The sequence below is a fragment of the Mus pahari genome, chromosome 14 (assembly GCF_900095145.1).
Source record: "Mus pahari chromosome 14, PAHARI_EIJ_v1.1, whole genome shotgun sequence".
NCBI classification, from domain to species: Eukaryota; Metazoa; Chordata; class Mammalia; order Rodentia; family Muridae; genus Mus; species Mus pahari.
Genome location: NC_034603.1, coordinates 33,218,753 through 33,232,052, shown reverse-complemented (window position 1 = coordinate 33,232,052; position 13,300 = coordinate 33,218,753). Strand labels below are relative to the sequence as shown.

General features: G+C 44.1%; 1 long non-coding RNA gene across 1 annotated transcript in view; it reads right to left on the bottom strand.

Moving 5' to 3' along the window:
• LOC115065383 overlaps positions 1-4,198 on the bottom strand; it is a 9,915-nt gene extending 5,717 nt beyond the window's left edge. Inside the window, exons 1-3 of the long non-coding RNA XR_003845179.1 lie at positions 4,076-4,198; positions 2,220-2,277; positions 1,293-1,444 (exon numbers count right to left, since the gene is read on the bottom strand). This is a non-coding gene — a long non-coding RNA (uncharacterized LOC115065383). The remainder of the gene's footprint in view (positions 1-1,292; positions 1,445-2,219; positions 2,278-4,075) is intronic.
• Positions 4,199-13,300: the final 9,102 nt, after the last annotated feature.

Sequence of the window (13,300 nt, the reverse complement as noted above, 5' to 3'; positions counted from 1 at the left end):
CTCTCTCTCTCTCTCTCTCTCTCTCTCTCTCTCTCTCTCTCTCTCTCACACACACACACACACACACACACACACACACACACACACACACACTGTCAACTTTTAGGGGAAAATTTATTTCCCATGAGCATTCAGCTACTTTAAAGGTTTAACAAAAAGAATCCCAGTCTACACCTGTCTTAGTTACTGTTCTATTGCTGTGAACAGACACCATGACCAAGGCAACTCTTATCAAAGAGAGCATTGAATGCTTGCTTGCAGTTTCTGAGGGTTAGCTTATTATCATGGGTTGTTATGGGGGGGGTTGTTGCGAGGATCATAGCAGCATTCAGGCAGGCATGGCGTTGCAGCAGCAGCTCAGTGTTTTACATCCTGATCTGCAAACAGCAGACAGCAAGAGTCATACTGGATGTGGCATGGGCTTTTGAAACCTCAAAGCCCACCCCCAGTGACACACTCCCTCAAATAAGGTCACACGTCCTAATATGTCTAATCTTTCTTAAGCAGTTCACTGTCTAGGGACTAAGCATGCAAATATAAGAACATATGGGGAGCGTTCTCATTTAAACCACCCCAACATCTAACTTCTCTGCAACACTGAAAATGCAAGAATAAAATCTACCATTCTTGGATGAACATAACCTAGTGACACAGGGCCATGTTGCACACTGGAGAAGACTAAGTTCCCTTCCTGTTCACCTGCAAGACAGACCATGGAGAAAGAGAGAAAAGACACCCAAATCTAGAGGCAGGGTGCACAAGAATGAAGAAGGCCACGGGTTATTCTTCAATGATGAGAAATACAATCAAGAAAGCCTCCTGTACCTTGTCATTTTTAAAGTTGGCAAGAATCCAACCACACATCACTTCCACATTATTAATTGTTAGTGGGTGTGGCAATTTGTGTTGCCAATCAGACAGGATCTAGAAGCACTGTGAGACCACGTGCAGGGCATGCTTGTATGTGGAGGCGGGGATGGTGCTGACGCTGTTAATTGAGGTGGAAAGACTTGGCCACTGTTACTAGTCAATTGCACAGCTAAGATCTTGTTATGCGAAAGCTGGACACCAGGCTGTCTGCGTTCATTGTCCTTTTCTTCTCCACAGAGGATATGTGACCAGATGCTTCGAAGTCCTACTGCCTTTTACTTCCCATGATGCTTTGCAACTCTCAATGGAAGCTGGAAAAAAACCCATTCCCCTAAGTCTCTTTGGTCTGAGAAATTTCATCACAGTGACAGGGAAAAAAAAATGGAGTTTAGATTCACGCAATAAAGAAACACTGTACTTACCTCAGACAGAGCTTCCCGTTTCATCAAAGGAGTGGACCTGCTGAAGCTGAAGTGTACTTCTGGGGACACTATGATCAAGACTCATCCAAGGCTCAGCAGAACCACCTGCAGCACCGGCAAGGTCTGAAAACCTTCCATCCTTCCGAGAGGCCCTGCAGACAGTTTCACAGGTTGCTGAGCGTGGGCAGAACAACCTGTCCAGCCAACACACATCCCAGCGAATTTATCCTCAGTCCTCACCGGACTCAAAGCTGGAGGCTAGAATGCAAGCCACCAGTGGATCTGGTGTCTGCTCAGGGTTTGTGTCCTCATAGACTGTACCCATCACTCACCACTACCTAGAAGAAGGGTGGGGCTCATTGTGTTGTGTTTATCCCTTGTTACAAGTGACAAGACCTAGGCTGAGAGATTAGGAAAGGGCTAGAAATCTGAGTCACTGGCTGAGCAAACTCCAGGTCAATGATTGACCTTCTCAAAAGGAATAGATAAATGATTGAGAAAAAAAAAGCATCCCATCATCAACCTTTGCCCTCCACAACTGCCTACAGAGGTGAGCATATCTGTGTGCATGTACACACACACACACACACACACACACACACACACACACACACACAGCAAAAAAATGTAAAAGGTCTCCCAAATTCCCAAAGGACTGTAAAGCTAACCCTGATCACACAATTAAATGTGTAGAGAGACAAGGAGACCATGAGTTGGGTGGAATTTCAGAGTCAATCCTCCATGGTGATCCAGAAATACCATCTAACCCTTCACACTAAACACAAAAGTTGATAAGACATGTCAGAGGCCCAGTCAAGCTGAGCATCCAATGGTTTAACAGGAATTGACACAGGGTTGGTTGGGACTATCTGTGTGATCCTAGCACCCAGGAGGTAGAAGCAGGAGGATCATGAGTCTGAGACTTACCTCACAGCACCAAGGACTGGGGGTATAACTCAGAAAGCTTGATTAGCATACCAAGGCCCTGGGTTGGAAACAGAGAAATGTTCAAAATCAAATTTTATATACACCAGGGCCCTGTTTAACCCTCTGTTTTCGTCTGTGGCTAGGCCCTGGCCAAAGAGTTCCAGATGGAACAGCTAGAGCATCTGGGGTCAGCCATTGGGTGTGCTGTGATGGGAATTTGGCCTTCTGCCAGGCTGGCCGTCCCTCTGTCCTCCTTAGTGACCCAAGCCCACTTGGGCTGGATAAGTTATTTAAATGTTGTACATTATGAGTTAACAGACACAACATATTGAAAGTTTTATAATCAAATATTTATGCTGCTAGAAAACATTGTGCATTATCTTTAAACAGCCACGTCATCTATTTATTTTCTTTCTCTGATCTTTCTGTGTTGTATCAGAATTGGAGAATTTCTATTTACCCAGAAGTAAATATTTTGAGGAAAACATTGGGCTGCTCAAAAGTAGACCTAGGAAAATGCATATGTAGCTTTTGTTAGTATCAATTGCACAATGGGCTCTGCATACTAATAAATTTGAGATTTCTTTGAAATAGAGTGTAGAGATTAAGCTCTTCACAACTCTTCACCTGCCTGGTTGAGCCCAGCCATTCCTTCCATGTATCTTCTGCAAGAGAGACTCTTCTGGACAAAAAGATGTCATCTGCAGGTGACACCAGTCAAAAGAACCCACTAAGCACCAAACCTTGGACTGCAGGTAAGAGGCCACTGTCAATGGCCTGAATGCTCGGATTGGCAGCCAATGGTCATCAAGCCCTTGATTTTGGCTCTCTCCCCTGGGTCAGACATTCCTGCCTACCACAAACTGCTTTATTACATCACCATGCTCAACTCACCATGCTTCAGGAGAACGTTGATAGCACCAAGTCAGTGTCTCCTTCTGCTGCTAAGATAAGAATCTCCATGGCCATCAAGTACACTTCTCAAAACTATTGACTTTTATCCAAAGACTTTTGAAAATATGGAGAAGGGTTCAGAAAGCTCCATCTTTACTATGAGCCTCAGTCCCCAATCTCTGTTTTAAGATGCTGCTAAGGCTTGGATGTTGTTGGATCCTGTACTGGAATGTGCTAGAAGCTTGGTCCTCAGTAGAGTCATAGCAGAACTCATGGGACACTTGGAAATGGGAGTCTAATGGGAGGGGCTGGGATCACTGGGAGTGCTTTTCCCCATTTTTACTTTACTCTCATGATTGGTGATGACCATTTGTCCCCACACATGTTCCTGTCATTGCCACCTGCATGGGATCTTCCCCAAGACTGGGCCAGTCTGACCATCCATCTCTGAATGCTCAGAATCATGAACTAAGTAGACTTCCTTGTTATATATCGTTAACCTGCCATGGGTACTCTATTGAAGCAAAGAAAAGCAGATCAATATAGGATATAAGACCTCCTTTCTGCTTCTTAGCTTTCAATTGATTATTTTGTGGCCTTTGATCCATGGACTCCCTTCTTCTACCCACATCTGATTATCCAAACACGAGTAGCACTGCTCACAGGACTCTCCGTTCAATCTTTCCCCTCTGACTTTGTTTCAACTATATCTCCTGCCTTCACTTAGCAGCAGAAGCTTCAATAAATCTGGGGAGGAAGGTAGTAGGCGAGTTTAGAGCGATACCAGTGTCAACATCTACTCTACATTCTTAATAGCCCAAGCAACCTTCCAGCCTCCGTGAATGTCAACTCTTCCTCTGTAATAGTATAATATCTAGACCATAGGATGGGTATGAAGAATATACAGTTACCGGTGATGCACAATCCCAGAGTGTAACCCTCAACCGAGGACTGTTAATTACCATTGTGATGATCAATGCTCTGTCTTCCTTGAGATTCTTCCTGCTTTGATGTCTTCTTTCTAATGGTGAAAATTAACTCATAATCGGTGTCTCGTGGCTACCACGAAATGTGAAGACAGGAGGAAGAAGAGGGGAAGGTGAAGGGGAAAAGAATAATAGATTAGGACAATATGAATAAGAAAGTCCATGTCATGGCTTAAATTGTTCTCTGTGCTAAGATGCATACTCAGTGAAGAAGAGAGACCCTGTCCTACAAAAAGGACAAGACACAAATCAATGAAAAGGCTGGGAAGTGCTGATGGGTCCAGGGACCCTGGTGCATCCCTCTGTGAGTTCCTGGGAAATTCAGTCTATCTTCACTGCTCCCAACATCCTCACCTATAAATGAGATGGTCCAACTAGATTCACTCAATTAATTCTTAGCAAACAGTTACTAAGCAACTGCCATGTGCAAGACCTGATTCTGAGCACAGAGGTTACAAAGGCACAGGCCACACACTTAAGTATCCTGCTCACATTTCAGAGACAGGGCTAGAAAAACAGAGACCTAAGAAGATAACGAAACAAGACAGATCCAGCTAATCCTGGAGCTTGGAGGAAGTCAGAGACAGGGTCTGGAGGAGGAAGCAACCTTCCCAAGACAGGGATGCCAGAGAAGACTCAGGGGAGTGAAGTTTAGGCAGGTGAAGAATTGGGGGACCGAGGGGGCTGTGTCCTGCCTGCGGCAACCTAAGTGCTCCTAGGATGTGTGTGTGACTGCAAGACCGCAGGCAAGCTGAGAGCAAGGCTGGTCGTAGGTGTGTAGGTGCCACACAGCAGGAACTTTAAGGTCAGTAAGGAGCAACAGACACTTGGAAAATTGGAGGCAATTTGGATAAAAGGGATAATTGCAAAGATGTAGGTGGGATGAGGACCCCCACAAAGTCATGTTGAATACTTCCAGGGGCTAGATTGGCAGGACATCCCAACCATGGGAGAACAGCAAGAAGAGTGGGGACTAGCTACCAGAAGAGGGCTTCAGTTGAGCTGGGAACCTCACTCTGTACCTCCCTCCAGTTCGTGCCAGAACCTCCTATTAATTGGGCACATCCAGAAAGCAAAGAGCAAATGAGCCTGCTAATGAGGTCATCGTGTTTGGCCACTCTTCCCCAGTAGCTGCTGAGGAGAAGAGCTGAATGGAAAAAGAAGCAGGAAGAACCAGAAGCTACAGGAGAAGCTGCCAGGAGGGGTCCAATGGGTCGCAGCAGGGGCTAGGTTTGATCCTAGGGGCACTGTGGGAGAGAACTAAGCAAGCTCTGAGCCAACATGAGCTGTCTTCCACTGAACAGGCCATTGGTGGCTGCACGGAGAAGTGGGCTTTAGAGGGATAAGGTGAGGAGACACCAGGAGATTAGGTAGACAGGGATTATAGCATCCAGATGAGAAGACCATGCTGAGGTCCAAAGTCTAATATGGTGGTCAAAGAGAAATAAATGGATTTAGGATATGCATGCTAAAATTTTTTTTTTTCTGCCATTGCCCTGAGCGGGGGGAAGTAATGGAAAAAGAAGAACATATGCATGCCATCCACACTCAGACCAAAAGCCTCTATGCCAAGGCCAACTCACATTGATTTTACAGTACAGAACACATTAAGATAAATTTATCAGCTCTATGCTGTTTTTATTTATAAGACGGAGACAGAAAAATAAAAGAATTTTCCAAGCCTGGCATGTAGAAAAATGATTTGTCCGGTTGACCCAATAAATAACAAAGAGTAAAGTCTTCTAGTTTTATGGCTGCTCTATCATAAAGAACATGCCGTGCTTATTATCTGCCTAAAGGGGGTTTGCTCCGTGTGATGTTCAAATGAGTTATCATCTTAATAAACAAACAGCATCGTTCGTTTCTTAATTCCATAGTCATGAATATGCCTCTCTCTCTCTTCCCCTCCCCTCACCCCTGCTCTGTCAGACATCAGGATGTCCCCAGATGTGGTGTCATTTCCAACTTGAGAGCTATGGAACTATTTTTGAATGCCATTGGTGCCAAGATCTACACCTTTATGACTAGTGTCCTCACATTAACCCAAATCATTAATCCACTTCTGAGAAGTTCCAGTGGCCCAAAAGTAAGCCTGCATAGACGATTACATTCATATTCTTATATAAGGTGAGCCAGAAGTAGACTATAGTCAAAAGCAAAGAAAATTATAGAATGCTTATTTGGTCCCCTACACATAAAATACTTGAAAATTTGAGGGTTGAGGAAATTGCCTGTTTTCATAACATTTATATATAAGAACCAATCAACACTATCATTAAAGAGAAAGGAAAACTTTGTCATTCAGACGTACCTGAGCCCAGAATCCAGCCCTGTCACTTAGCAATCAGATGACATTTGTCACTCACTGTCATTTCCCTAAATAGGGCTATCCCTTGAAAAGCTGAGGGCTTTGGACGAATAGTTTTTTATAGGACTCATATCCATATAAAACTCTGAGTCACTGAAACAGCATGTTAGGTGCAGAGAATTATGGAGTTGGCCGGTCTAGTTGCCCTGAGAGGCATGTGTCATAGATTTTTCAGGTTAGAGTCCCTGGCTCCTGGAGCACTGAGTACCTTTCCGTTCCTGAGAAACCAAGGTTCCCCTCAGGCAGTGGAGCATCAGGCTGGTTTGTGTTTCTCTGTATTCCCCAGAAGCCAAGGAAGCAGAGACATATCAGGACAATTGGTCTTAAGCATTAATTGTGTATACCTTGTATAATCTTGCAAACGTCATTGTATCCTGACAAGTACCATTGTATTGATCCTGGCAATAGCCATTATGTTCTGATTTGGATAAGGGTATTAAAAAGTCCAAGTGCTTGCGGCAAACTTGTCTCAGCTTCAGTCTTTCAGAGACCTCCTGAGTGCAGCCTGCTGTACATTCCTCACTGACCATAACCAGGTAACACCTATTTCAGTAGGCAAATGCTGGCACACCCACTTGGTACCATTATTTGAGCACGGCAAAGGAACTTTATCAACACACAAGGAAGCCCTCTTGTCTACATATCTGGCAAACCCACGCCAGGGGAAGTTCATGGAGAGCAGGCCACACAGAGAAACAGAGCAAAGAGCAGGGGTTATCCGACCTACCTAGCCTCACAGACCACCTTGAGTCTCCTCAGATGCCAGATTCTACGTGGAAAGCATCAAAAGATGCAGGCCCTCCAAGCTCTTGGGATGACCCTGAGATTTAGTGTTAGTATGGGCAGCCTAATGGTCTTATTTTAAGGTCATTTTTTTTCCTCTAAGCATCAGCTTCCCCATCTGTAGGAGAATAAAAATTGTGCCTACTTCCCAAATGGTGAATATTAAGTGAGATACTTCAACCATTCAAATACCTAGCACACGGGACCACTCTGTGTCAGCTAATGGTTAGATATGGATGAATGGATAAGCAGCATGTGTTCATAAATGCATGTGCCACCAGTCACATTCAAGAACTGGGCTTTGGCAGTACTGGGATGAAACCCAGGGCCCTGTGCTCTACCATTGAGCTGTGCTCCCAGCCTCAGAAAACTTTGATAATACACTAGCTTTTAATCCCTGTCTCTGTCATCCTGGAAGGTATTGCTTCAAACCTGCTCATCAACAAGACCAAATTATGGAGAGAGAGAGAGGGGAGAGGACTCCCCTCAGAGTTTTAAATTTTAGATTTACAGATTTTTAACCTAGCAAACTATCTCAGTGGTATTTTTCTTTCCAAATAGGACAAAACTCAACCCTTCCTGAGGGTCGGTTCCTTGGATATGACTGGAGTTGCTCCAGATATTACAATTAAAATAAGGGCATTCTGTTACATTATATTCCCTGGGAATGTTCATTAAAATTAAAAGAGGTATAGGAGGTGAAGGAGGAAGAGGAGGAAAAGAAAGAAGAGGAGGAGGAGGAAGAAGAAGAAGAGGAAGAGAAGGAGAAAGCTGCTGCTGCTGCTGCTGCTGCTGCTGCTGCTGATGATGATGATGATGATGATGATGATGATGATGATGATGATGATAACGACGACTACCTGGGCTCTGCACAGCTTCCCTGGCCATACCCCTTCCCACACACCTGCAGGAAGACCACAGCAGCCACAGGTAGAGAGTTCTTTGCAAGGATGTGTATCTGTGTTAACAGAACACTCTAAAATGCACAAAGTACTTCTGTGCACTGGAGCAACCTCCAGTTGGATTGGTCCTAGCAATGGGACTGGCTGTCATCATCATCTGCACTCTTGTCAGCACCCTGACTTCCATTTGCCACGCATCAGCCTCTGTCCAAGGTGCTTTTCATGTATGCATCTTTCGAATTCCCTCCAACACAGAGGCAACAGAGATGCACCTAACAGAGAGGGTAAGTAACTTACCCCACAGTCATGCAGGCAATAGAAGATCCAGTCAAGGAACTGTTTGTGCCTTTGATTCCAAAACCCACGTTTGCTCTGACTACTCTCCACGATAGTATTGCCCCTGTGCAAGAGGAAGGATCATAATACCACCAGAGTGGCTGCACGTCTCAACCCTCCTTCCAAACCAGGCCCATCTTCAGTCATGTAAATTGTACTGCGTCTCCTCTGACCATTTTAAACAATGTTCTTGTCAAACACATCAGGATTTCCTAGACTCCTGTCTTGAAAGTCTCATATATACACTTACTGTTCTTCAGTTTTACATGATAATGTAACAAAATCTCTTCCCCCCCCCCCATTGAATGGGTCGGTACCAAGGTCAGTTCATAATAAAGAGCTTTCCAGAAGCCCCCACCCCCACCCCAAGCCAACAGGAATTGGCAATGAACTTTAAGAAAAGGCTACGCGAGCCAGGAAACAACTTAGGGCTGTTTAATTTTCCTGACATGAACACTGGCCACCCAAGGGGATAAAGGAAACACCTGTCCCCCATGGGCAGCCATTCTGCAGGGCGTATGGACATCCAGAAAGCTGCTGACATGGTTCTTACACCCGACAAGTTAGAGACAAATGAACCTGTGGAAAGAGTGGTTTCACGGAAGACCATGGACTCCAGCCTGGGTCTCAGCTCTGCCCTTGACTAGAAAGAGGCCACTAGAATCAGCAACCCTGCCTCTAAGAAGAACCTAAGTTTCTTGCACAGTAGTCTCTCACTGGCTCTTATTGAGAATCATAAAGGAAGCAACAACACTTGGGAGCATTTGAAAGTGGAAAAACAAAACAACAACAACAACAACAACACGTGAAAATGACTTTGGGGGAAATTAAGGAACCAGCAATTGCAAGACAGGAGAATCCCTGGGAAGTGAGGCACAGCGGAACAGTCTGAGCACAGAGGTTCAGGGTCAGGGAAGGGTGCCAGGCGAGTTCCCATAACGCAGGACACTGCCCAAGCCAGCTTCATAAAACGTCACTCCATTGATTTTAGGCTCAATGGAAACATCTCTTGGCTGTTTGCTGAATTTAGACACTTTAAAAAGTTTTCTTTGACTGAACAAGGGGTTCCTGAGACCAGCTTCCTGCGGGTATCTTGGTAAACAAGCCTCCCACCACGAATTTCCTTGCTGTTACTGTAACTGGTTTTAACTGCACTTGGGTTTGTTTTGTTTGTTTTTTTGTTGTTTTTTTTTTTTTTGTTTTTTCCTTGTCCTTTTCAGACAGTTACACTTAAAAGGTGCTAAATTTTCAATGAGAGATGTAGGTTTGAGAGAATGTGTTTGCACTCCCTTGATGGATCCTGTTGGTCCTGAGGCAGATCCCCTTCCCAGACAATGTCCCCTTGTACAGAAAACACACATCCTTGGAGAAGTGAGGTGCTATGAGGCAGTGGCTTGGCAAGCCTTGGCTGTGCCTTGATCTGCTAGCCTCCAACCCCAGCTGTGCAGGTACTGTGTAAGGTGCTCCACCGTGCCTTAGCCGTAGTAAGCATCCTAGGTTAATGAGGTAATAAAGATCATATGATTTGTGAGGTCACCTGATACATGGAAGAGACTTGTGGTCCTCCATTTTGTTATGTGGAGAGTGGGGGAGATGGCAGGCTAGTGGAATTCAGGAGTCAAGAAACATGATGCGACCAGTTATATATCACAAAAAAAAGAAGGATGAGAAGGAAGAGGAGGAGGAGGAGGAGGAGGAAAAGGAGGAGGAAAAGGAAGAGGAAGAGAAAAGGAAAAGAAAGGACGAAAAAAGAAAAGTTGAAGGAAACAGCAGACTCCCAGGTCTTTATGAACCAGAAATGGTTTCATCATCTTTGGGAAATGCAGATTGTCGTCTCAGACCCCAGATATTTCACACCAACAAAAACCATCTGTCTGCTTCATCTACAAACCAACCTCTTCTTCCTGCCTTTGGTATAGGTTATCAGCTCTTTAATAAACCAATCAGAATGTTAGAGAGGGAGTGTTTACAAAATATGATGTAGCCACATGAATAATAATACCAAAGTCCAGTCTACACTCAACTCTGCAGGCATAGAAACCAGCATTTGAGTAATTCGAAGATAACATTTACTCTGTGCATAATAATATTATTCCAGCACACGAATGGAGCTTTGTGATGGAGTAATGACAGAAGGAGGCTCACGTGTGGGCAGTGGGCTAGTTTCTGATAGTGAAAGGACAGGGAAGGACAGGAGAACGCTCTCAGGGAATGACGGACAGAGTAAGATAAGGTGGGTTTTAAACTTAGGTTTTCAAAGAGCTTTCAGGAAATCTAAGTAGAAAAACATTTGAATATGTTGGCCTAATGCACGATCTTTTGACCTACCATTTTACATGGAAAATCTTTACATGAACCCAATTATATCAGTAAATAAAATAAGCCTATAAGTCAAACATTTACTAAAAATGAGTTTTTAAGGACATTTGAAAAATCTTTGGTATATATGTGTATATATATATATAATTTTAGCATTTATTAAGGATGAAAGAATTTTTATACTGCAGAGATGAATTGCTTAATTTTACATACAGAATTAAACTTTCTCTGAATATTTGATACTGTAGGGCATAGTAGTCTTCAGTGTTTTTCAAAATTTACCAAATGTTTTGTTTTTATAGTTACTAATACTGAAAGGGCCATTTCTCATAAATACATAGTAAAAAAAAAAATGGCAGACACATGTTTACAGCCATTTCAGAAGACTTTAGAGATTCCATCTTAGTCCAAAGTCAGAACTGCACTGAATTACTTTTAATGGCACTCAAGTGAGCAGCTCAGATATAATTTTCAAATCAAACTGCCCAATAGAATTTAGTCTAAAGATCTACTAATTCAATACATGTTGAGGAATGATGTTAGAAAATTACTTTAAATCTTTGTCTTCCGTATTGAAACCATTATACTTCCATAAGAGCAGAAACCTGCATAGTCACAGTAAAAAAAAAAAGTCACTGCAGTTCATACACATAGAAATCTTGAATGTGAGTGGAGACATTTCAGGCAATATTCCCTGGAACCCAGTGATAGCGACACATGTGCAGTACAAAGCCCGCATGCCTGTTCAGTACCAAGGCTGTGGTGTGACTTAGCATGGGCAATCTCTGCATGAAACACTTCAGGTTGATGACCAGGTCTGAGTAAATTTTCAGTTGGTATATGCCCAGGTCTTAGTTACCCTTCTATTGCTGTGAATAGACGTCAGGACCAAGGCAAGTCTTATAAAAGAAAACATTTAATGGAAGGTTTGCTTACAGTTTTAGGGGTGTCAATGATAATCATGACAGGAAGCACAGGGCCAGAGAGCTTTACATCCTTATCCAAAGGCAGGAGGCAGAGAGAGAGTAACACTTGGCCTGGCATGGGCTTTTGAAAACTCAAAGCGCACCTCCAGTGAGACCCTTCCTCCAATAAGGCCTCACCTATTCTAGTAACACCATAAGCTGGGGACATGAGAGATGAAAGCAAGCTAAAAATCTGCACTTGTCTCCCTCTGCTTCCCAACTGAGGGGGCACCATGACTATATCACTGACACTCAAGCTAGCCATCACAGCTTCCCTGCCAGGATGGCCTGAGTCCCCTGTGAGACAAAATAAACCTGTCCGCATAAGTCACTCTGTCACACTCTAAAAAGGAGCTAATCTTGGTTTTATCCCAAACCCCCACCGCCACAAAAAAAAAAAAAAAAAAAAAAAAAAAGGTTGAACATGTTGTAGCATAAGTGTCACATGTAAGTGACAGAGGTATAACCACTGCTCTGGGCATCTCCATCTTCCATATGCTATGAGACAAAGGGTACTTGGCAGTAGGGGAGTCTCCCTAGGCATACCTTGTGCCTAAAGGACATTTTCACTGTAGTGCTTCATTGCAAAGTAGGTTGAACAAAACCTCCAGGCTCTGTAACCTAAACGCAGAGGGGGCGGGACCAAGGGCTGAGACTGATTCAAAAGCTGCCAGAAAATTCTCTGTTAGTGTGTGGTCTCAACTCAAAGTACTAGCAAGGACACATAAAGACAACGTGGGGCCGGGAGATGCAGGGCCCAAGACCTTTCAAGCTGGTAACATCACCCTCCCACCCAATGGCTTCAACTTGGCCTCAAGTTGAATGTCCTCCGTGGAGGGAGGCAGGGTGAGGAGTGTTTCTGGCAGGCAGGGAAAGAAAGGTTTGTGACAGATTCTCTCAACTGAAACCTTTTATTTTAACATTTGTTTAAATTGAAGTCTCTGTTTAAATTAGGCAAAGGTCCTTTTATATTCAATTTCAGGAAAGAGGGCAGGTTCTATTAGCTGTGTCTGTCATGACTTCCACCTGAGACATCACGACATTAACTAGCACTGTGGAGTAATGACCCCCCGATTCAGGTTTGTTGGGAGCCTGTGAGGGACCCATTGTAGTCTGAGCTCATTGGGATCCCAGTCCCTCTCGGCTCCGTCTTTATATTCCCTCTGCTGCTAGAACACATTTAGTGCCAGATAAATATTTCTGGAATTGAAATAAGCGTGTGACTGAGACTGCATTCCTTCAGGAAGTGACTCAATACATATTTCCCCTGCCTGACCAGAGTTTGTGCGGTTTCTTAGAGGTGACAAGTTAGCTTGCAGCCCCGAGGCGGCTCACAGTGCCATGAAATTCCCTCTCAGCCTGAAGTCACCCTGAAGACGAGCAATGGGCTCACGAGGAGCAATGAGCCGTCTTCACGTTCTCGTGACCGGAAGTTAATGCAGCCAAGAGACTGGAGCCCACCTCCTCCTGCACAGTCCCCAGAGGTGCTGAGAGGAGCTTTCTCCTAGATCGGGAAGAGGAGACAGTT